Here is a 14,363-nt window from a genome sequence, read left to right as displayed (position 1 = left end):
CTTCAGCACTGACATATAACCAAGAACTCGGTTTCGTGACATCACGAATTTGCTGCACGCGATTGGTCACGTGCACCTGGACACTTTTAGCTTCATTGTTGACATGTCTGTCTGTCCAGAAATGTTCTTTAATGTCCGTGTACGACAATTCTTCGCGAAGGAACTCACTCATTTTTGCTGAAATAGTAGCAGCTGCCAACTCAAGCCTCGGCACAGTGATTTTTGCTTCAAAGGGGCCACTCGGGCCTTTCCAATGAGGAAAGAACAGTGTGCTCTGTCCTCCACGTCAATTAGTCTAAGATACGAACATTGTCCATATCCCTTAAGACTGGCATCCGAGAAATGGTGTAACCCGCAGGCTTTCACTCGACCAAAGTTCTCAGGCTTAAAGTAACGTTCAATTTGCAGCTGGTCAAGAGTCAGAACATGCCGACGCCATTTCTCCTACTGACTACGAAGATTCTCTAGTACTGGGTTGTCTCAATCAAGTTTGGCCCCGGCGAATTTGCTGTAGAACTTACTTACCCTTCAAGGTAACATCTGCAGTGAAGCCGCTAGGATCGTAAATTGAACTAACTGTGGCCAGAACACCACGTCGCTTAAATTGACGATCACGCAATTCGATGCAAAATTGAAAGCTGTCAGTTTCAATACACCATACAACTCCTAAGGCACGTTCCAAAGGCAATGGATCATTCTTCAAATCCAGTTCTTTCAACCCTTTTGCACGGTCTTGAGAAGGAATCACTTCAAGAACGTCTCTTTTGTTTGACGAGATTTTGTGTAGTCTCAGACCGGCTTTGGCACAGATGCCTTGGCTTGCTTTCACCAGGGTAATAGCTTGATCTGCAGTTAGGACTTATGTAAGTCCATCATCTAAATAAAAATCTATTCATATGAACTCAGCAGCTTCTTCACCATACTCTTTCTCTCCATTATCTGCCGCTTTCTTAAGACCAAAATTTGTGCAGCCAGGTGAGCTAACAGCAGCGAGAAGATGAATGTTCATCCTGTATTAAACAAATTCATTGGCAGGATCCCCGCCTTTCAAAACAAAAAAACGCAGGAGATCGCTGTGTTCCTTTGATACCATAAACTAATGAAACATACTATTTATGTCAGTCATAATGGCTACATTTTCCTGTCTGAATCTGCACAAGATCCCTAACAGGGTGTCCATGAGGTCAGGTCCTTGCAGTAAGTAATCGTTAAGAGATACCCCATCATGTTGGGCCGAGCAATCAAACACTACTCTAATCTGATTGGGTTTCCTCGGGTGATAAACACCAGTGTGGGGGACGTAGTTTACCGTCCCATCCTGGATTCCGAGACGGTCTGGAGGCACCTCTTCAGCACATAGCGCAATCACATCTTTCATGAACACGTGATAATGTTTCAAGAACTTCGGTTGTCTCTTAAATCTTGCTACAAGCTGGTGCCATCTTTTCACAGCTAGTTCACGGTTGAAAGGAGAGACAATTTATCTGACTTTAAAGGAAGCGGCATTTCATAGTGCCCGTCAGTTGTCTTAACAATACCATTTTCAAGTATGTTGAGGAGCCTCCTATCTTCGGCTGAATAGGGAGTGGTTTTTGCAGAGCACTCTGCAAAGTCTGACTCTAGAACTTTAAGGATGGTCTGTGGGTTGATAACCTCTTTCACTTTTGTTGTAAGGGCAAAGTGTTTATGCACCTCTGTAGCCACTGCCTTGTTGCACGTCTCTTCTTTACTATTGCCTTCGCTCGCAGCCTTGCACACCTTGCCTGTCAGCAGGTCTCTCGTACACAGCTGATTTAGTCCGGACTTTTGCTCGCCGAACGAAACCTCCCTTGTCGGGAAAGACTTCCTGTATCCTTCCCAATGGCCACAAACTGCGATGCGAGGTCTCACTCGCGACCAACACGACGTCCCCAACTGTCAAATTCCTCTGAGGGTGCACTCATTTTTGCCAGAGTTGCAAAAGAGGGAGATACTCCTTCCTCCACCTCTTCCAGAATATGTCGGCTAGGTATTGTACTTGCCTCCAACGACGACGCGACAGCAAATCTTCTTTCCTGAACAAACCAGGTGGTAAAGGAACTTCAGATTTGAGCAACAACAAGTGGTTCGGGGTCAAAGGCTCCAAGTCGTTCGGATCACTAGACACAACTGTGATGGGCCGACTGTTCATTACACTTTCTACTTTATTTTCTACTTTATCTACACATTAGTGTAGGTAGACTCTCATCATCCGTGACCTGCTCACGTAACAAAGCTTGAAGAATCTTGCGAGCCGTCCGAATGCATCTCTCCCAGATGCCACCGAAATGAGAACCATAATCGGGGTTGAAGCACCACTTGACATTCTTCTGTAGCAGAGAGCTATGGATTCTCTGATGGTTCCAGCCAGAAATAGCATCGCGCAACTCTCGTTCTCCGCTTGTGAAATTCGTCCCGTTGTCTGAGTGAATCACCTCCACTTGCCCTCTTCTTGGTATAAAGCGACGCAATGCCAATTGAAACGAGTCGGTGTCTAAACTGTGCGCAATTTCTTTATGAACAGCTCGAATAGCTAGACATGTAAAAATTACCCCATATCTCTTAACGAGGTTCCGCCCACGACGGACTTGGAAGGGCCCAAAACAATCAATACCAACCGACGTGAAAGGAGGTTTGTCGGGGGTCACACGATCCTCCGGGAGGTCGGCCACCTTCTGAGAGCACAGTGGTGCTTGTCGAGGTCTGCAGCTCACACACTTCGAAAGGACACTTTTGACGGCAGAACTACCCTTCGTAATCCAAAATTTCTGACGAATTAAGGCTAGGACGTGCTCCTTGCCGGAGTGACCGCAAATTCTGTGGTAATGGTCGATGATCAAACTGGTGACGTGATCTTCTCTCGGAAGAATTATCTGATTTCTTGACTGTGCAGGCACGGGCACGTTGCGTAGCCTGCCACCAACACACAGGAGGCAATCAATAAGGATTGGATCTAGCTTGTATAAGCGGCTAGTCTTCTTAACTGGTTTTTCATGATGGTTAACTTCATCTGGGAAAGCTCGACGCTGCACATTCTTAAAAAGCTCTCTTTCAGCTCTCCTGATCTCTTCAAGGGTAGTGTACTTCGGAGTTTCGCGCAGTGCTCTGTCACCCTTACTCGCTCGTAGAAGGTTGTCTTTGTAGCGCATCAGCCACGCGATAATCTTCTGTAGGTGAAACCAAGAGGGGCATTTCTGAGGATATTCTAAGAGTGGATCACACCCTTTGCGCAGCGACGTCGTGCACGACTTGACCTTCCGTTTGACTTCAGGATCTTCATCAGAAATGTCTTCCACTGCTTCCATCTGCGTGGGCCATAAACTCTCATGCTGCCAAATGAATTCCGGCCCCGTTAACCAATGCACTTGGCGAAGGAAGTTGTCCGCTGTCAAACCTCGAGAGGCGTGGTCGGCAGGATTCTTGTCGCCACCAACATGGTTCCACTGATTTGGCTCGGAGCCATCGCGAATGAGAGCAACTCGATTGGCAACGAAGCTGTGGTACCGATTTGTCTCATTCTTGACATAACACAGGACTGCAGTACTATCAGTCCAGAAGACTGATTTGGCGCTAATCGGCAATTCAAGTTCCCGCCTTAAGAGTCTGTCTTGCTTCACAGAGATTGCTGCAGCGGATAATTCTAGGCGCGGGATCGTGACTGTTTTCAGCGGTGCTACTCGTGACTTGGCGCAGAGAAACGAACAATGAACTTCGCCTTTGTTATTGACGAGACGGAGATATGACACTGTCCCCAGACCGATTTCTGAGGCGTCTGAAAAGTGGTGCAATTGACTAGACGAAATGACTTCAAAGCCTCTTGGTTTGATACAGCGCTTGATTGAAAACTGCGACAACTTGCGAAGATCTGCTAACCATCGCTCCCAACGAATGCTGTCCTCCGGGAAAATTGGATCGTCCCAGCCCAACTTGAGTCGACACAGGTCCTGAAGAAGCCTCTTGGCAGTCAATACAAAAGGGGCGGCTAGTCCGAGAGGATCATATACCGAGCTTACGACTGAGAAAATGCCCCGACGCGTGGGAGGTTTGAGCTTGATGTTAACGTTGAAGCTGAATGTGTCCGATTCCACGCACCACTTAACTCCAAGGGCTCTTTCAACTGGCAAGCCGTCCTTACTGAGGTCAAGTGTCTTTGCTTCTTTAGCACGTTCATCTACAGGAATTGTTTCCAAGACTCTGCGACTATTGCTGATCCACTTCGTAAGTTTAAAACCACCTCTTAAAAGCAGTGCTCGCAGATCCGCAGGCAAGGATTTGAGACAGTCGTCCACGTAGAAATTGTTTCGCACGGTGCTAATAACTTCCTTTGAGAAATGCTCAACGTTATCCTCTGCTGTCCTGCGGAGAGCGAAATTAGAACACGCTGGTGAAGAAGCTGCACCGAACAAAAGTACTACCATCTGGTATTCTTCTAGGTCACTGTCCAGCCTACCATCGGGCCACCAGAGAAAGCAGAGATAAGTGCTGTCTGCATCAATCACTCTGACCTGATAAAACATCGCCTCGATATCAGCCATGAGTGCAATTCTTTCCTGGAATCTTGATAGAACTCCAAATAGACTGTTTGTCAAATCAGGACCTTTGAGTAACTGATCGTTAAGCGACATGCCTCCGTATATGGCTGAACAATCAAAAACCACACGTATCTTCCCAGGCTTGTGGGGATGGTAAACGCCGTGGCGCGGTATGTACCACTTCGCACTGGACTTCTGGAAATCTGCCGGAACTTTGTGGGCGTAACCCTTCTCAATGATGTCCGCCATAAAACCTTTGTAGTTGGAGTATAAGCCACTGTTACGCTCAAGTTTTCGCCCTAACTAATAGGCGGGCCGTTCTGCTTGTACTCTGTTATTCGGCACTGGAGATTCTCGATCTCTCAAAGGCAAAGCCATTTCGTAATGACCGCTTCTCAGGGCTAAGGTGCTGTCCAAAACGTTCAGGAAACGAATCTCCTCTTGCGACATTTCTGGCTTCTCGTCAGCGCTGGACTCTCCAAAACCGCTGTCATAAAATTTCTTCACCATTCGATGGAGTTCAACATCTGTCTTGACATAGAAACTCGACGCACGCGGGCCATAACGATTACGTCCCAACGGACCATTGACAACCCATCCTAAACTTGTGCGAGAAGCATACGGGCCGCCATCTTGGCTGTGCTTCACTTCCAGAGGATCAAGGGCCATAGAAACGTCACTGGCAATGAGAAGACCGACACCCGCCTCAACGTCAGGCAAGCTTACACCACTTTTACGGCCATCGGTCCAAATCAACCTGCTTGGGTATATCATCCTTATAAACAGGAATCCGAGGTCTCGTGTAAAGCGCGGGCAGTTCAATAAAGACATTTTCGTCCAAGTCTGAGATGGTAAGGCCCGTTAAAATGAAACTGTTAATAATACTGTCCTTTTTCTCCAACGTTGTTAATGAAATCTTTGTTTCTGCACCACTGATCCCCAACTGTCTCATGAGTGTCTCTGAGCAGAACGTTGAGGAGCTGCCACTATCTAAGAAGGCGTAGGTGATCGTTGGCGTTTCGCTGTCTTTTGTCCAAACCTTAACCGGAACAACTGCCGTGCCAATCTCTGGGAAGCTTGCCCCGCCCGTGTTTCGCGTGTCCTCGTCCAGGCTCACCATCCCGTTATGAACGCGCGTGGTCTCCTCGTTCAACGTGGGAATAGTTGGAGAGTCAGCAGCCGGTCGACTACGAGCCGTCGAGTTGGTATGGAGGACAGTAGGGTGTTTCTTGGTGCAGTTGGGAAACGAACAATTGTTTCTTTTAGGGCAGTTTCGAGCCGTGTGGTTATTAGACAAACAACCAAAGCAGAGGTTCTTCGACATCAAAAACTGAATTCTCTCTGGATACGGTCGGCTTCTAAGGGAGTCACAGTTATCCAAGGCATGACCTGATTTGCAGAAAGGGCACTTAGAATTATCTTCTGGCGATGATGGGACAGGACACGGTGCGACGGTTGGCGGACACTGGTCACTACGAATCTGTGTAGCAAGGCTTAGCTCCGGTGACTTTCTCTCCCCAGGCCTTTTCCTCAAATGATTAGTTCCCGTTGCTCTGGGCTTCGCATCGTCAACGATTCTTTCAAAAACTAGATTGGTAGCGACTCTGGATTCATTGTCCACAAAGTCGGCAAGGTCTCCGAAGTTGACAAGCCTTAATTCAACTTCCATTATGTGGTCAGCCAAGCGACGCCATCTTGTTCTTAAGCTAAAGGGCAACTTAAGGACTAGTTTTTGGATGGTTTCAGGTTGCGCGAGCTTAGAGAGGTACTTGCTGCCTTCCATTGCGTTCTTACACCTCATGAGAAAGATAGAGAATATATCCAGAGCAATGTCGTCCTCGTTTTTAACCTCCGGCCAGTTTAAAGCTTAGTTCTCGTAGGCTGCTGCGATGCGGTAGTCGTCACCAAATTTCTTTTTCATCAGGCGACGTGCTTCTTTATAGCCCCTCTCAGGCGGCAAGTAATGGCAAGATCGCACGAGATCCTTAACATCTCCACTGGTAAACTGCTCGAGATAGTATAACCTCTCGCTGCTATTGGACGTTTTTGACTCGATTATGTTTTCGAAAGCTCTCGTGAAATAACCGTACTCCAATGGATTACCGTCGAAAATGGGAACCCGAGGCTGTGGGAGACTACTTTTTCTTTGCTGATTTGCTAGCATTTCTACGATCTTGTTTTGCTGCTGTTGCAGTATATTCTGATGCTGATGCAACTCCAACATTTCATGGAAGGCTCTTTCACTCGGCGTAGATGACGTATTGAAGTGGCTAGATTCATTGGTACGTTCCTTCTTGCTGCTAGCTATGTGTGGCTGATTCCATGTTGGCGCCTCAGGATTTGAATCAGGAATAGTTCTGGACATATATGGTTGATTCCATGCTGGCGCTACAGGATTTGAATCAGGAAAAGTTCTGGATATAAGTGATTGATTCCATGCTGGCGCCTCCGGGTTTAACATAGAAGTGACCTTCGCATCTGGTAACGAAGCGATTTCTCTGTCTCGCATAGCTCCGGGTTCAGCCGCTGCTAACTGTGGAACTTGGTCTACTCCTGGCTTGGGTTCCAACTTGACAGAGTCAGGAAACGTTTGAACTCCTGGAATGATTTCCAACTTCTTAGAATCAGGGAATTCGCCTATCCTTAGCCTGGAAACTGGCAACATGACTGGGTTTGGTACAATACTACGCGGAGTAGATTCGGTCAGAAAAGCCAAAAAATTGTCCTTAGCTTGCGCCTTGGCGATTTCGGTTTCTAAAGTCAAGTGCTCTTGCTGTTGACGTAACTGAAATTTCTTTTCTTTTAACAACTGACGCTTCTTGAAGGCTGCAGCTTCGGCTTGAAGTTCTGCTACGCGAGCGGCTTCTTTTGCTCTTGCTGATGATATTGACGAGGAACTACTTCTACTTGAACGCCGCGATCCCTTGGACGCCTTAGATCGGCCGGACTGACTGACAGAGTCTTCAGGATTTATCTGCAAATGTAACCGTGCTGCCCTTCTAATCCAGTCCTGAACCCTATCGTTGAACTCGCTCATTCGCTGAAACTCGCGATCGAAGTAATCGTGACATTCAACTTTGCTACGCTCGTCCACAAGATTCCGCAAATAATTGAAATTAGCATCTTTAAAAGCTTCAAAGGCAGCCAAGTATCCGGTAATCTTCTCCTTTACGTGATGAACGTTTTCCTCATTTAATAGTAACGCGTCGATTTCGTTCTTCCTGGCAGTAACCGTAGAGAGATGACCAGATCTCGAATTCCTAAGTTGCAGAAGCTTCTCACCAAGAGCACCATCTTGATCGAGTGTTTTACTCAGCGTCTTTGAGCTGGTGGTAATACGAAATTCGGTTTCTCCGACCCCATTGTCGTCTCCATCCATCGCGGGAAACTCGAACAATTTTAAACGATGTAACCGCCGGAGGCAAACACTTCTATTCACGCAATTTATTCTAAACTCTTTTCACTTTGTCGGCTTCCCGGAAGGGCTGAACATTGTAGCTTAACAGTGTTGCTGACGAGGCGAAGAAGGTTTAAACTAAAACATGCAAAAAAGTGAACTTACAAAATGTACCAACTATAAGGTAAACAAACCGATAAGACCGATCGGAAATACAGCACACTTAAATTGTTGTGGCGCGTTTAGACGAAACTTCCAGAGGAAATTGCTAGCAGACTGCAGTAACTGCGGATAGCTACGCGAAGCGCGTCTCGTTGAAAGTTCAACGTATAATGAACAGAAAATGTCATTTCAGCAAAGTGTCACTTGCAAAATGCAAATTATTAACCTAAATTCCCGCGCAAAAACAGGCCTAGGGGAATACTAATTGAGGCCATTACAACAATCGGGTGTTAGATCCAGCACATAACAACCTAAGGAATTTTTGCCCAACCAGTTTTTGATTTTGGCAAGTTTATAGCCTTCACCAAGGAGTTGCGTTCAGTGGGCTTTTGGTGTCTTTCTTTGTTCTGCCCATGTGCTATTATTGCATTTCAATATTTGCTTTGGGATTCTGTGCATTCCTGTGTGATGCCTATCCCTGATTTATGTCAATCGTGGTCTTTGGAATTGCTGCGTTATGTTGCCTGAGTGACAACCATATCCGACCGTCGTTGACGTGCCCAATTCACTCCAGTTATTAACGCTTTTACGTGGGTATTTATAGACACCGAGGCGCCCATGACTGATGCTCTCACATCACATATGATGACATGCGATTGTTGTAGCTGGTTAACGGGCATCCTGTATGTGTGAATTAGCGTACAATGCATTCTGACCCCAGAATTTTCCTTGTTGTCTAATTCCGACTTTGCCTATATCATGTCCGAATTAACCTTACCTAAGTTTTATAGGCCTTATTAATCAACATGCCGCCACGAAGGAAATCCCGACGAACAGCAGGACCGGCAGATGATACCGTCAATGTACAGTTTGTTCCTGACCCGGTCGAAATTCCACATCAAGCGGCTATTGAGGCGTCTGCATCTGGTGTGGGATCGGAGGGCCTTTCCGACGCAATGGTTTCATCTATTGTTGCTGCAGTGAAAACGGCGATACAGTCGAGCATCGCGGCCCAGAATTCTTCCAGTTCCCTCAATCTGGTCGCTGACGCAGTGTAACACGACGTGACATCTATTACTCATACTCCAGTGGGGGCCGTTGAGTCGTCAGGTAGTGAGATATTACCCAGTGCGCCTTTATTTTCTAGTATAGGTGTGCCCTTAGGTAGCCGCTTGAGTGCACGCCTAAAGAATAAGTTCTGGGCTGAGGAATTCGTCAACTTTGGCTCTCTTCTAGATACGTTCCCTAATCCGGATAAGTTACATTATCTATCACTGCTCCCACCCCCCGGAATTGGGTCTAACGCCCCAAATTTTACATTCGAACCGATAAACAATGCAAAGAAATTGACGTCTATTCACGAGTGGGTATCGGCTTTCCACTCTTTTGTCGCGGTATACTGCGAAAAATTCCCCGAAGAGACGCCACATTTGATGAAATTTTGCGAAACAGTGCGCGACATCGCCACACGTGGGGGGGACTGGCACTATTATGATGAGCAGTTCCGGTATCTGCGTCAAAGCAACCCACAAAAGTACCCTTGGGGAGTAGTACATTGGGAGTTATGGCATCGCGCGGTGACTTTTCGTGCCAAATCCGGATATTTTGCAACCGACAAGCCCAACTCGCGGTTCAAGGGAAAACAACCAATGGTCAGAGTGGTGTGTTTCACGTTCAACGCCGGACGTCCCTGTGCGGGCTGCAGATATAACCACAAATGTTCCACATGTGGTGGTAGACACGCGGCTAAGTCGTGTCAGTCTGCCTCAAACATTCCCAAACCAGCCGGGGAGAGAGCTATCGCAACTCCATCACATAATAAACAACCTGCCAGTAACGCCAGTAAACGTATCCACGCTTAGCTCCCTTTTCCAACAATATGACCGCTCGTCTTAAGCAATTTTTGATTGATGGTTTTTCGTTTGGATTTCGCGTTGGGTTTGTTGGTACTAGCCGCTTACGTCTTGCTTCAAATTTGCGCAGTGCAAAGGACCAACCTGAAATTTTAGCTGCTAAACTCGAGAAAGAATGGCGCGCAGGAAGAATTGCAGGTCCATTTTCTCGTCCACCTTTTGACAATTTTATTTCTTTACCTTTAGGCGTAGTTCCAAAGAAAACTCCAGGTGAATTTCGTATTATACACCATTTGTCATACCCAGATGGCTCCTCAGTGAATGATTTTATTCCGGACCAATTTTTGTCGGTACATTATGCTTCAATAGGTGATGCTATCACACTTTAGGTAGGGGTTGCTATGTGGCCAAGACCGATATAAAATCAGCTTTCTGTATCATTTCGATTCACCCTGACGATTACCATTTACTGGGTATGACATGGAATAATTCGTACTTTTTTGACCGGTGTTTGCCCATGGGCTGTTCTTCATCTTGCGCTATATTTGAAGCTTTTAGCACTGCGCTCGAGTGGCTTGCTAAACATTATCTCTGTGCTTCCGGTGTTTTGCATATTCTGGATGATTTCTTGTTTATTGCTACCTCTCAAGGGACATGTGCCTCCGATTTACACAACTTTTTGAGCCTATGTGATCGTTTAGGGGTACCTATAGCCGATGAAAAAACCGAAGGTCTTTCAACCACTTAACAGTTTGCTGGGATAACACTCGACACGATTAATATGGAAGCGCGTCTGCCGGACGATAAGCTTCAAAAATGCAATGCTCAGTTATTGGACATGAACAAACGCCGTAAAACTACCCTGAAAGAACTTCAATCTTTGATTGGCTTATTGAATTTTACTTGTTCAGTTGTTCTACCTGGTCGGGCCTTTCTTCGGAGGCTTGTTGATTTCACCAAGGGTGTCCGTCTACCTCACCATCGTATACGGATTACTGAGGCCTGTCGTCGCGATTTACAGGTCTGGCTTCAATTTTTAAGAGATTTTAACGGCCGTACATTTTTTCTGGACGAACCGTGGCAGGTTTCACCGCCTCTCAAACTTTACACCGACGCTGCGGCCTCAAAGGGCTACGGCGCACTTTTGGGGACCCGTTGGTTTTACGGCGAATGACCTGCCCATTGAAAATCATTGAACATTGCATTTTTGGAGCTCTTTCCGATTACTATCTCGCTCCACGTGTGGGGATGTCAAATAAGCAACAAATGTGTCTCTGATTTTACTGATAATGCGGCTTTGGTTGACATTATCAATAAACAGACCTCAAAACACCCCATGATCATTAGTACGTGATCTTGTCCTAACATCACTACGTCATAATATCTTGTTTCGGGCTTATCATATACCCGGTGTTGACAATACCCGGGCGGACTTAATTTCTCGTCTACAGATTGTAGATTTCAGGAAAGCTTTCCTAGATGCCGACCCAGAGCCAACTCACTTGCCCGAGACCCTTCTCCCGCAGAAGTGGTCGATGCGTTAAAAGAATTACTACACTCCTCATTGTCGGAGCAGTCTCGCAAACAATACTCACGCGCTCGGGTTGTCTTTACTGAATTCTAGGCTCATGGCACGCTGCACCAATGCGAAAGCTATGGCTCTTGTAGCGAGAACAATCACGGCCGCAAAAGTTCAAAGCGCGACGGGGCTCAATGTTAAAATTGTTTGTCAAGATTGCCCCGCCAGCTGCACACGTGAACAAGAATAGAATTATAGAATATAGAATTATTTACATTTGCCTGTTTCGACCGCTTGTATCGCATTATTCATTTCCTTTTTATGTGCCAGGGGTCTAGCTCCTGCTACCATAAACTCGTACCTATCAGCACTAGCATATGTACATAAGATCAAAGGCCTTTACGACCCGACCAAATCAGCTCTGTTCGGGGCAATGTTCATGACAGCATTTTATGGTTTCTTCAGAATAGGTGAATTATCTTGCAAAAGTACAAAGCAAGTTGACACCGTTGTGCAATTTGACCAAGTGACCTTTTTGAAACAATCTTCTCGAGTGACGGCTGTCAAGATTGTGATCACTAAGTTTAAACACAACACGAATAATCGGCCGTTTGTCATAACCATTGAAAGCGAACCTTCTGAAACATTTTGCCCCGTGCAGACCTTACTCGACTACCTTAAACTTAGGGGTTGCCATAAAGGCCCCTTGTTCACGTGTGCAGCTGGCGGGGCAATCTTGACAAACAATTTTAACATTGAGCCCCGTCGCGCTTTGAACTTTTGCGGCCGTGATTGTTTTCGCTACAAGAGCCATAGCTTTCGCATTGGTGCAGCGTGCCATGCGTCTTAGAAGGGTTTTTCGTAGCCTGCGTAACAGTCGTTTCCGTTTCCTTCAAGCCAAGCGGGGTAAGCGCGCGAGGGCATTGGGATAAAAAGGAGCAAAAAATTAGGAGCGGGGGGAGGGGCGGGGAAGGAAAGGAAACGCCTGCCGCTGAGCCCAGACATTTTACCGAACGCCCCCAAATGGCTTCGCTCCCTTGGGGCCTACACTGTCACGTCAAATGTCACATGAGAACCAATCAGCGAAAACAGAATCGCGGCGGGCAACTTGTTTACTTCAAGTTGCAGTACAGTCGACTCCCGATAACTCGAACCTTCAAGGGAAATTGAAAAAGGTTCGAGTTATCGAGGGTGAAATTATGAAGAAAATTACCTGAAAGGAAAGGAAAATTGTTTCGAGTTAGCGCGAGGTTCGAGTTATCGGTAGTCGACTGTATTTTAGAAGATTTTCTCGAACTTTACGTACGTCGCTCAAGCGTAGATAAAATTACCCAAGACAAATTTTACTAATGTTTTAGAATATCAACTCATTTGCTGGAATTACAGACAGAATGAGCTTGTCCCACATGGCTAAATACTTCCTCGCGTTTCCAGGATAAAATTAATTGTATTTCGCATAGCGTGAAATAAAACAAGCTTTCAGATTGTCGTGTCATTGAGACCGCCGACAACCAGAACAAATTTTCTTAAATTTTTAAAAATTTCGGCGGGATTTCGAAAAACGAATGACACCATGTTTGTTGAGACGATAATACCTACCAACAAACCAAAGCGCAATGAAAACTATATCGAACTATATTTTGATTTTGATAAACGGTTAACCGGATGTCCTTTTAGTTTATGAGTTTGATTGACAGACGATTGACCAATGGTAATACATCATTGCCTCCCGTTCGCTGACGAACGGCGTTCGGTAAAATGTCTGGGCTCCGCGGCAGGCGTTTCCTTTCCTTCCCCGCCCCTCCCCCCCGCTCCTACTTTTTTGCTCCTTTTTTCCCAATGCCCTCGCGCACTTGCCCCGCTTGGCTTGAAGGAAACGGAAACGACTGCTACGCAGGCTAGGTTTTTCGGATTCGCAACTACGTGCCCTAGGTGTTCGGACGCTTTTAGAACTTACATCCGTCCGCCCTCACTCAAAGCTAACTAATTGTTTTTCACTGGTCACGCAGTGGTTGAATCTCCGTTGTATAGGTCAATCACGAGCTGCTATACAGTGGTGCTTTTCAATACGGCTAATTTTAAACATCCGTTATGGGGGCAGTATATTTTGTCTTCATCTCTCGTTAGCGTTAAAGGGCCACGGTGGATTCTCTGATTCGTGGGTCAGTCAGGGGCTGCCATTCTGAAAGGGTTTTTCACTGTGGACTCTTTTCGCTATCACTTACTATCAGTTCCCATGTACTACTTTATCTATATGTTATCTGTCACACAACGGAGCTACAATTGATATGTTATTTAACCACTGTTTTAAATGTTAGTTCACGTGCGGTACGTGCCTAGGTCGAACAGGGGCTGCTGGTCACGACCGTACCTTACAGGTCTTTCTTATATCCTCGCTGTTTTCAGTTCTAATATTCCTCGGGGTTCTTAGTTCCGGATCTTGGTGGGGAGGTCACACGCTGTGTGCCTTGTGGCGCTTATTTCTTCCCCACCTTTTCCGAAGAGACATTTAATTACTTAATTTTTTCCATGTCACGTCACGCTCTAATTAGTTTGTTAAGCGTGGCGTGACTTTTTACTTTTATATTACTAAATACGTCACAATAGTGGCCAATTTTATCCAACCATATGAGTACATTGTCTCTTCGTATAACTAGTGCGACCCCGAACTAATTACCCCTTGACTACCTAAGTTTGCGGGATTACTAAATCCCCAATATATAATTTTCGGAAAGGTATCGTGATGTAAAAAGACTGTTATTCCAGAATCTAACTTCAAAACCATTCGGAACTGAAACTGAAACAAATAGTCCACACACATTAAATATTGACAAACAAGTAAAACGTGACAGCATTTTGGACTAGATGTCGCCTCAAGGTCG

General features: G+C 46.0%; 1 protein-coding gene and 1 long non-coding RNA gene across 2 annotated transcripts in view; one reads left to right on the top strand and one right to left on the bottom strand.

The window, feature by feature from the left end:
* Positions 1-12,628, top strand: part of LOC146470983 (uncharacterized) — a 32,322-nt gene extending 19,694 nt beyond the window's left edge. Inside the window, exon 2 of the long non-coding RNA XR_014866888.1 lies at positions 12,478-12,628. This is a non-coding gene — a long non-coding RNA (uncharacterized LOC146470983). The remainder of the gene's footprint in view (positions 1-12,477) is intronic.
* Positions 1-14,363, bottom strand: part of LOC146470982 (uncharacterized) — a 31,724-nt gene that overhangs the window by 16,775 nt on the left and 586 nt on the right. The gene's annotated exons all lie outside the window — the stretch shown is intronic.

This window comes from Pavona decussata, unplaced genomic scaffold, assembly GCF_977016875.1.
Source record: "Pavona decussata unplaced genomic scaffold, jaPavDecu1.1 SCAFFOLD_107, whole genome shotgun sequence".
Classification (NCBI taxonomy): Eukaryota; Metazoa; Cnidaria; class Anthozoa; order Scleractinia; family Agariciidae; genus Pavona; species Pavona decussata.
This window is presented reverse-complemented; position numbering and strand designations above follow the sequence as displayed.